The sequence below is a fragment of the Scyliorhinus canicula genome, chromosome 7 (genome assembly GCF_902713615.1).
Source record: "Scyliorhinus canicula chromosome 7, sScyCan1.1, whole genome shotgun sequence".
Taxonomy (NCBI): domain Eukaryota; kingdom Metazoa; phylum Chordata; class Chondrichthyes; order Carcharhiniformes; family Scyliorhinidae; genus Scyliorhinus; species Scyliorhinus canicula.
Genome location: NC_052152.1, coordinates 181,162,885 through 181,174,102, shown reverse-complemented (window position 1 = coordinate 181,174,102; position 11,218 = coordinate 181,162,885).

The following is an 11,218-nucleotide window of genomic DNA, read 5'->3' as shown; positions in this document are numbered from 1 at the left end:
ATGATGACTTTTCTCAAACTGCACTTCTGCCTCTGAAATTTTTTTAAATTACTCAGGACTTGCAAGAGCCTGGATTTTAAAAGATTAATTCACACTTGCTGGGTCTGCTGTCTCTGTACTCCGGGTATGCAGTTGGTTTTCCAAAGGGGATGTAATGGAGTCTTCTTCTGCAGTTAGGAAGTCAAATCTCTGCCTTCAGCTTCCAAGCCTTTCTTTGGAGCTTTCCCATGGCGATTTTTCCTCTGCTCTTGTTCTGCTGCTTCTGGAGCTTCTTTTCAGGTCAGACTGCTTTGCTGAATTTTTTCTCAGTCTCCCAGTGTTTTAATTTTTCTCTGCAGCTTCTGAGTGGGTTCACGTTTTTTCACAAGCTGCCAAAATGATGTAGCATGTTGGATACAGTTTGGTAGGTCTGAAGAAGTCTTCATAGTAATATTGATGCCTTGCCATCAATAGCTGTACCGCCCACCCTATTATCAGCCCTGACCATCTACCTGGGAACCTTGAGGTTCGAAACCAACATTTGTTGCGCCCCACTCCATGGTCCCCAGGGAACTAATTCCCGCCAACCTCCATATTATGAGGTTCATCAGTCAGGGAGAAAACCTGTTGCCATGTCGGCTTCACCACAGAGAGTAGTCCACACTTAAGCATGGTTCTCATGCAGTTGACTTATGATTATTAAGGTGTCCCTTTAGTTGGCCAATTGTGCTCTCCTTCAACTCCACCCATCCGAAAAGACCCTCCTCCCACTTTGAGGATTCACACATATAGAGCTGTGTTGGGAAGCAGAGAAAATGGTACATGTAACTTTTCGGATGGGCTCCACCACCTTCTACTCTCCCCACCAACTTCCCCCATCACCCTTGACCCATCCAATATAACCGTCTCCCTTTTCTCTGTTGCATGTACCTCCGCCCCATTACCCTTGATCCTACAACCATCACCCTCCACGTGCCTTCTCTCCCCTCTGAGCCCACGCTTGTTACTATCCCTATTCCCAACTAACCCTGACCCACCCCCCACATGACATGCACCACTTGTTTAGTTTAGTCACACCCCACCCCCGCCAGAGACCATCTGCTATCCAACCATGACCCTGGACCTGCCACACTACCTCATCCCACTACCCCCTTTCTCCGTGACTGTCCACGGTCCTCACTTCAATCCAAGGACCTCACTGTAGTCAGCCTTGACCCCATCCTTTCAAACCAACTCTCTTCCGCCATCCCAGCTCGGAAATGTCCCCCCCACCCCGACCCATTCACAGAGCCTCCACGCCCAACATGCAAGGCCCTTTCCTCCCTCCCACATTCCTGCATCATCATCTTCCCTCACTGGCTCCATCCCTTCCCTGACTCCCTCGCTCCTTCGCTCAACCTCGTTGCTTACCATCCGACCATCGTTTCATGGAAACGCTCCCCAAAGAGGAAGAAAATAGTGGCTCATCACTCCAACTCCAGGAAGTTGACGACCTCATCTGCTGTATCACTTGTAGGCAGCTGTGAATCTGAAAGCTCGCTCGACAATAACTTAATTGGGAACAGGAATTTAAGTCTAGCGAGCTGGCCTTTTAATGAGAAAGCATAGAACATAGAACATAGAACACTACAGCGCAGTACGGGCCCTTCGGCCCTCGATGTTGCGACGACCTGTGAAACCATCTGAAGCCTATCTGACCTACACTATTCCATTTTCATCCATATGTCTATCCAGTGACCACTTAAATGCCCTTAAAGTTGGCGAGTCTACTACTGTTGCAGGCAGGGCGTTCCACACCCCTACTACTCTCTGAGTAAAGAAACTGCCTCTGATATCTGTCCTATATCTATCACCTCTCAATTTAAAGCTATGTCCCCTCATGTTGGTCATCACCATCCAAGGAAAAAGAATCTCACTGTCCACCCTATCTAACCGTCTGACTATCTTATATGTCTCTATTAAGTCACCTCTCAGCCTTCTCCTCTCTAACGAAAACAACCTCAATTCCCTGAGCCTTTCCTCGTAAGACCTTCCCTCCATACCAGGCAACATCCTAGTAAATCTCCTCTGAACCCTTTCCAAAGCTTCCACATCCTTCCTATAATGTGGTGACCAGAACTGCACGCAGTACTCCAGGTGTGGCCGCACCAGAGTTATGTACAGCTGCAGCATGACCTTGTGGTTCCGAAACTCAATCCCCCTGCTTATAAAGGCTAGCACACCATATGCCTTCTTAACAGCCCTATTAACCTGGGTGGCAACTTCAGGGATTTATGTACCTGGATGCCGAGATCTCTCTGTTCATCTACACTACCAAGAATCTTGCCATTAGCCCAGTACTCTGCATTCCTGTTACTCCTTCCAAAGTGAACCACCTCACACTTTTCCGCATTAAACTCCATCTGCCACCTCTCAGCCCAGCTCTGCAGCTTATCTATGTCCCTCTGTATCCTATAACATCCTTCAGCACTATCCACAACTCCACCGACCTTCGTGTCATCTGCAAATTTACTAACCCATCCTTCTACACCCTCTTCCAGGTCATTTATAAAAATGACAAACAGCAGTGGCCCCAAAACAGATCCTTGCGGTACACCACTAGTAACTGAACTCCAGGATGAACATTTGCCATCAACCACCACCCTCTGTCTTCTTTCAGCTAGCCAATTACTGATCCAAACCGCTAAATCACCTTCAATTCTATACTTCCTTATTTTCTGCAATAGCCTACCGTGGGGAACCTTATCAAACGCCTTACTGAAATCCATATACACCACATCAACAGCTTTACCCTGATCCACCTGTTTGGTCACCTTCTCAAAAAACTCAATAAGGTTTGTGAGGCATGACCTACCCTTCACAAAACCGTGTTGACTATCGCTAATCAACTTGTTCTTTTCAAGATGATTATAAACCCTATCTCTTATAACCTTTTCCAACATTTTACCCACAACCGAAGTAAGGCTCACAGGTCTATAATTACCAGGGTTGTCTCTACTCCCCTTCTTGAACAAGGGGACAACATTTGCTATCCTCCAGTCTTCCGGCACTATTCCTGTCGACAAAGACGACATAAAGATCAAGGACAAAGGCTCTGCAATCTCCTCCCAGGCTTCCCAGAGAATCCTAGGATAAATCCCATCTGGCCCAGGGGACTTATCTATTTTGACATTTTCCAAAATTGCTAACACCTCCTCCTTTTGAACCTCAATTCCATCTAGCCTGGTCGACTGAACCTGAGTGTTCTCCTCGACAACATTGTCTTTCTCCAGTGTAAACACTAACGAAAAATATCCATTTAACGCTTCCCCTATCTCCTCTGATTCCACACACAACTTTCCACTACTATCCTTGATTGGCCCTAATCTTACTCGAGTCATTCTTTTGTTCCTGATATACCTATAGAAAGCCTTAGGGTTTTCCTTGATCCTATCCGCCAACGACTTTTCGTGTCCTCTCCTCGCTTTTCTTAACTCTCCCTTTAGGTCCTTCCTGGCTAACTTGTAACTCTCAAGTGCCCTAACTGAGCCTTCATGTCTCATCCTAACATAAGCCTTCTTCTTCCTCTTGACAAGTGCTTCAACTTCCTTAGTAAACCACGGTTCCCTTGCTCGACAACTTCCTCCCTGCCTGACAGGTACATACTTATCAAGGACACGCAGTAGCTGTTCCTTGAAAAAGCTCCACATTTCGATTGTACCCATCCCCTGCAGTTTCCTTCCCCATCCTATACATCCTAAATCTTGCCGAATAGCATCATAATTGCCTTTCCCCCAGCTATAATTCTTGCCTTGCGGCATATACCTATCCCTGCCCATTGCTAAAGTAAACATAACCGAGTTGTGATCACTATCACCAAAGTGCTCACCTACATCTAAATCTAACACCTGGCCGGGTTCATTACCCAGTACCAAATCCAATGTGGCCTCGCCCCTTGTTGGCCTGTCTACATACTGTGTCAGAAAACCCTCCTGCACACACTGCACAAAAACTGACCCATCTATAGCACTCGAACTATAGTATTTCCAGTCAATATTTGGAAAGTTAAAGTCCCCCATAACAACTACCCTGTTACTCTCGCTCCTGTCGAGAATCATCTTTGCAATCCTTACCTCTACATCTCTGGAACTATTCAGAGGTCTATAGACAACTCCCAACAGGGTGACCTCTCCTCTACTGTTCCTAACCTCGGCCCATACTACCTCAGTAGACGAGTCCTCAAGCGTCCTTTCTACCGCCGTAATACTTTCCTTGATTAACAATGCCACACCACCCCCTCTTTTACCACCTTCTCTGTTCTTACAGAAACATCTAAATCCTGGAACCTGCAACAACCATTCCTGTCCCTGCTCTACCCATGTCTCCGAAATCGCCACAACATCGAGATCCCAGGTACCAACCCATGCTGCAAGCTCACCCACCTTATTCCGGATGCTCCTGGCGTTGAAGTAGACACACTTCAAACCAGCGTCCTGCTTGCCGGTGCCCTCTTTCGAACTTTTAACCCTATCCCTGACCTCACTACTCTCAACATCCTGTACACTGGGACTACAATTTAGGTTCCCATCCTCCTGCTGAATTAGTTTAAACCCCCCCGAAGAGCACTAGCAAATCTCCCCCCCAGGATATTGGTACCTGCAGATGCACTCAAATGCATTTCCCAATGCTTGCTGTCGGGAAGCTTAACACTCCTTCAAACTTCCATGAACTTAATTGCAAAAGTTCATCCTGCTGTTGGGGAGCAGGTTTTGGTCTCCCACTCAATTAGGTTCCCTCACCCATGTCGCTTCCCACTCATGGCAACAGCACAAGCTTCCACTCCATTGAGCCGAATTGCCATCCACGGTCTCACCCTTCCTCAATACTTACACTGAGGCTAGCCGTGAATCTGCGGAGTTCTCCATCAACACTGTCAGGGATATTTCATAATTCTCAAACAGGAGCTGTGCTTCCTCAGTACAAGACGTGGAACCACAGAATTCACGTCCCTTGAGATCTCAGTACCCAAATGAGAGCTGGAAAATTCATCTAATAAAGGGCAGCCAAGCTTAAACATCTGTTGTGTCGATAATTTATCCTTGGCTCCTCTGATTATGAGTCTACGAACTATCACACAGCCACAATGCTGTCAGTCCCCTGCATATAAATCTTAATCTGCATATTAATTTTCTAGTTTGAAATGCTTATTAAAAGATAGTCATAGGTACAAGTGTGGGAAACATTCAGATCACTGACCTATGCAAAACTATTTATTTTTGGCACATAGATGATAATTATTACAAATTATTACTTCTGGAAGCATGAGATTGCATGAAAATATTTATTTTATTTTTGCAGTTCTACAATTAAGAAACTGTAACCTTTATTCATCTTTTGAGATGGCTTTTTGGATGTTAATCCTGTTTATCAGATGTTCTTCTTCCAAAACACACATGGGTAGCCTCAAAATTGTACAATGACATCTAGCATATGAGCTTGCAGCACATTCACCTCTCTTTGCTATTTGGTAATTGTGTTTACCCATTCATTTTAAATAGGTTAACATCTGTTTTGAAATGGCAGAGGAAGAATGCAGACAAAAGGGGTAAAGCATGAGTATATGAATAGAAATATATGAAAATGACAGCAGCAAAGGAGGATCAAGCCTGACCCTCACTCCTGATGGCTGAAGCACCATGACCAGATGCTTCCTTACACCCATCCTACCCAACTCCAGTCTGTAATCTTCCGAAAATAGGTAAAATAAACAAACCCAAGGCCAAGGAAGGAAAGAACAGAAAGCTGGAAATACCCTCTCCTGAGTCTTTGAGAAATCAAAAGATCTTTTGGTAGCTGTGTGTTGTATTTTTAATGGTTCTGTTCTTCTTTACAGTAGAAACAAAGGGTGAAAAGGTTGCCACACCATAGGTTACCTAACCAGCTAGTCAGACTTTATTAGGGAGGTGTTGCTTGCTCACAGTCTAAGATGAAAGAGAGGGAAAATCTCCCAAGTACCTCTGATGATGTCTGATGTCACCACATTGTTATGGGCCAGGGTTTAGAGAACTCCAAAGTGTATCATGGAGTTCACCTGACCCACAACTTTTAATAGATTGTGGTATGGGGAGCACACGGCCCACTCCACAGATGTGGTACAGCAGAAATGGAAAAGTATTTTTTCAAGCAAAACAATGTTTATTCTATGAACTCAAGGTTAACCTTTTTAAAACATACAGTGAACATCTTAGCAACCATCAATTCAAATACAACCCCCAAAGAATACAACACTAAGTAATCCTTAATAACTTCACAAACAACACCCAGAAGACAGAAGAAACACCTTTCAACAGAAGCACATTAGGTTAAAGTCATTACTGTTATTAGTCTTAAATCACCAGGATCGATTTACAGTCTTTAGATTACAGAGAGAGATGCATACACCTTCTGGCTGTGACTGCAGCTATCCAGATCTGAAAACAAAACTAAAACACACCCTGCAGCCTGCTCAAAAACGAAAGTAAAATCTGACAGACCACCCAGCTCCACCCACTCTCTGACATCACTGCAGTGGTAAACACCCATTTCTTAAAGGTACTCTCACCACAGATATTTATACACCCCCATTTATAAACACCCATTTCTTAAAGGTACTCTCACCACAGATATTTATACACCCCCATTTATAATCACCCATTTCTTAAAGGTACTCTCACATGACAACAGAATCATGTGACACACCACAGAGAGATGCATTGGTTTACAAAACATAACATCCCTCCCCCTTTACTTCAGTAGTACAACAACTAACATTAACTCTTATTCACAATGAACAATAATTATTTTACCAAGTATCATTATACACAGTTATATATATATAATATATATTTACATAAATATACACAATCAGTACGAGAATCCTTTAGGTGGACATCGGTTCCGCTTCGGCAGAATCCATCATTCAGGAGTCTTTGCTTTCACACTCTCAGTCATCTGTTGCACACTGGGCTCAGGCACATCATCTGATAAAGTTGGTTCTTCTTCAGCTTCTCCAGATCTGTTGATTCACTGGTGTTGAATCTGAATTCAACTCAGTCGTGATCATAGGTTCAGAGATTTTCAAACATTTAGAGAAGGATCTACCGGTCGCGTTGCACCCGAAATCAGCGTGGCACAGCTGGTAGATGCTGGGAGACCCCACTGCTGGGAGCTACCCTGCTCGCTACGCCTCGCGAGATCTAACGCAATCTGGTAAGACATCACAATGTGAATTCCACCCATTGTGGGTAGGATCACTTTCTGGCAAATCTTCATGTTAGAGTGAGGCAGCTAGTCTCACTATAATATGCGTTCCTGAGATCTAACCAAAGCTTGGGATCTAACCACCTTGCCTTGGAGAACTTGGATGAGCGCTATTCAGTGCTGGGCTCAACAAACGGGATGGCATGGTGGCACATTGGTTAGAACTGCTGCCTAACAGCTCCAGGGACCTAGGTTCAATTCCAGCCTCGGGTGACTGCGTGGAGTTTGTACTTTCTCCCCGTGTCTGCGTGGGGTTTCCTCCGGGTGCTCCGGTTTCCTCCCACAGTCCAAGATATGCGGGTTAGGTGGATTGGTCATGCAAAATTGCCCCTTTGTGTCCAAAAGATTAGGGGGGTTTACTGGTTACAGGAACAGGGTGGAAGCAATGGCTTTGGTGGGTGCTCTTTCCAGGGGCCGGTGTAGACCTCATGGGTCGAATCGCCTCCTTCTGTGCTGTAAATTCTATGATTCCAACAGATGGAATGGTACTCGGGGTTTCCCAGAGAATCGGAGGCCCCCGGGTGCTTGCACTTTCGGCAAGGTGGCACCCCGGCACTGCTGGTGCCACCTGGGCATTCTGGCACTGCTGGCCTGGCACCCTGGCACTGCCAGGTGGCGGGGAAATGCCATGGTGCCTTGCTGGCACTGCCAAGGTGCCAACCTGCATTTTTGGCATGGCGGTGAAGGGGAGGGTTCAGCGATGATACCTCTTAAAACTGAATTGTTAGCATGCCACCAGAGTAGTTTTACATAAGCTGTTTTATTAAGGACTGAGATCAACTATAGGACTGAGTAATCATTATTAACCATTAAACATGTATTTTTAGGACATAGCAGTAATAAGTAATCAAATGGGATTTAGGATAGCTAACTTGACCAAAAGGACATCACTTCTGACATATTGAAATGAAAATGAAATGAAAATCGCTTATTGTCACGAGTAGGCTTCAATGAAGTTACTGTGAAAAGCCCCTAGTCGCCACATTCCGGCGCCTGTCCGGGGAGGCTGGTACGGGAATTGGGTGGTATTGGGTGGGCCATGTCCCGAATTCTCCGCCACTGGAGATTTGGCGGGGGCGAGAATCGCGCCATGCCGGTCGGTGGGCCCCTCCCCCCCGGCGATTCTCCGGCCCGCGTTTCTGTAGCAAGGGCAATGTTTCTGTAGTGTGCGAAATCTATTTACTCTTTCAGCTAACGTTCATTCAGCCTTTAATGCTTTGATGGTATTCTTCAATGACTGTACTAACCTCTCCATTAATCCACGGGTGGAAGAATGATGAGGTGCAGTTTTTATATGCTGTACACCATTGTTTCTCATTATTGCGAACCACTTGTTCCAGTTTGCCAAACCATGCAAATACTTTGTCTAGTTATTCGCTTGTCTTGTCAGTAATCATCGACTTCATCATTATTTCAGGTCACTAAGAATGTGCATCCACCAGGACAAGAAACATATACCCTTCAATTGGTCCCGCAAAATCAATATGTACATAGAACATAGAACATACAGCATACAGTGCAGAAGGAGGCCATTCAGCCCATCGAGTCTGCACTGACCCACTCAAGCCCTCACTTCCACCCTATCTCCGTAACTCAATAACCTCTCCTAACCTTTTTGGTCACTAAGGGCAATTTATCATACCAATCCACCTAACCTGCACGTCTTTGGACAGTGGGAGGAAACCGGAGCACCCGGAGGAAGCCCACGCACACACGGAGAGAACGTTCAGACCCCGCACATACAGTGATCCAGCGGGGAATCAAAACTGGGACTCTGGCGCTGTGAAGCCACCGTGCCAGCCACTTGTGCTACCGTGCTGTACTCTCTGCGTTGGCAGTTTTGACCAATCCCAAGGTTAAGTGGTTGAAGAGGTGGAGTATTTTGTATCCTAGCACAAGACCTACTCTTTCTTCATCAGTGAGTCTAATCCCCATCACGAAAAATAACTCAAGGTGGGTTCTTCCGTACGATTCCTGGATGTCCTTCATGGAGTTGATCCAATATACAATTCCGCAAACGTGGAGGAATGACAACACTGATCCCCCATAGAAGTATTCCATTTTTAACCGTCAATTCAAGTTCCCTTGTTCAGTACGGCTTGAACTGCGGACTCCTCTGTTTATCCAGACACCTTTCAAAATCATGTCCATGACCTCACCCATCACCGAATCTGACCTCATGTGTCTTTGCACTTGAGATGCTGTAATTGGTTCACTATCCACCTGGGAAAAGTACAAATAATACACATTATTATCCAGTATCCGGCTTTGTCCTGAATTGGTAAATGTGATAGTGCATCGGCATTCACATGTTGCTCCAATCTTCTGTGTTCAATCTCATAAATATGCGCTGATAACATGAGCGACCATCACCACAAACAATTCAGACGGTATTCCTTCGTATGGACCAAAGATCATTGTCAAAGGCCTATGGTCAGTTAACAAGGTAAAACGTCTTCCATACAGACAATGGTGAAATCGTTTGATTCCAAAAACTATACTCAAGGCTTCCTTTTCTAATTGAGCGGAATTCTGTTCAGCGCTTGTCAACGTTCGAGAAGTGAAAGCTATTGGTCTTTCGTCTCTAATTGACATTATATGAGAAACAACTGCGCCCACCTCATAGAGTGATGTGTCACATATGAGGTATGTTTTTAACTTAGTGTCGAAATGAACGAAGGTGTCTGATTTCTTCAGCACATTTTTGGCTTCAGTAAATGCCTCTTCACAGTCTTTTGCCCAAGTACATTGTTGGTTCGCACATAATAATGTATGAAGTGGTTTTACTATGGTAGGGAGATTTGGAATAAATTTCCACCATAATTGATAAATCCCAAAAAAGATCTTAGTTGCGATGCATTCTGCGGTCTGGACACATTTAAATTTGCAATCATTTTCTTAGGTTCCTTGTGGAACCCATCCTTATCAATTACATAGCCAAGATAGTTTATTGACGACTTGAAAAATTCACATTTCTCTCTCTTGACACAGAGATTGTGGGCGGGATTCCCGGCGAACAGGCAGGGCGGGCAACACCGGCACAAAGGAGTGGCGTGAACCACTCCAGCGTCGGGCTGCACCGAAGGTGCGAAATCCTCCGCACCTTCAGGGGCTAGGCCGGCGCCGGAGTGTGTGCTGGCATCATCCCAGCGCATGCGCAGGAAGGATTCTTCTCCACGCCGGCCAACGCGGACTGTTACACCGGATGGCGCAGAGGAATAGAGTGCTGCCACGGCACAGGCCCGCCTGCAGCTCGGTGACCAGGCCACCATGGGGGCACACCCTGGAGCCAGATCCCCCCACGCCCCCAGAGAATCCTGGAGGTCACCCGCAGAGCCAGGTCCTGCCAGTAAGGACCTGTTGTAATTTACGGTGGGACCGGCCATAAACGGGTGGCCACTCAGGCCAAAGCGGGCCGGAGAATCGCCGGGGGGTGGACGACGCTGCCAGCGACCGCTGACCGGCACGGCACAATTCCCGCCTCCATTAAATCCCCGGCGCTGGAGAATCCGGCAGCCGGAAGGGGCGGGTTTCGCGCCGCCCCCCCCCCCCCCCCCCCCCCCCACCCCCCGACGATTCTCCGACCTGGCGGGGTTCGGAGAGTCCCACCTTGTGGGCGAAATTCTCCGTGGACCGTCGTGACGCCGATTTCCGGCGAGCAAAAGCGGTGCAGATGACTCCGGCGTCGGGGTCTTCTTTAGGCCGCTAATCTCCGTTCCCGGAGGGGCCAGCATCGGACCGACGCGATACGCGTCATTTAATGCGCTGCAGAAGTGGCACGTTGAGAGAGAGAGGACGGGTACCCAGCGTGGGGGGGGGGGGGGGAGGAGGAGGGGGGAGGAGAGGGGGGGAGGGGGGGGGGGGGGGGGAGGAGAGGGGGGGAGGGGGGGGGGAGGGGGAGGGGGAGGAGCGGGGGGGAGTAGGGGGTGGGAGGAGGGGGGAGAGAGGATGGGGGGAGAGA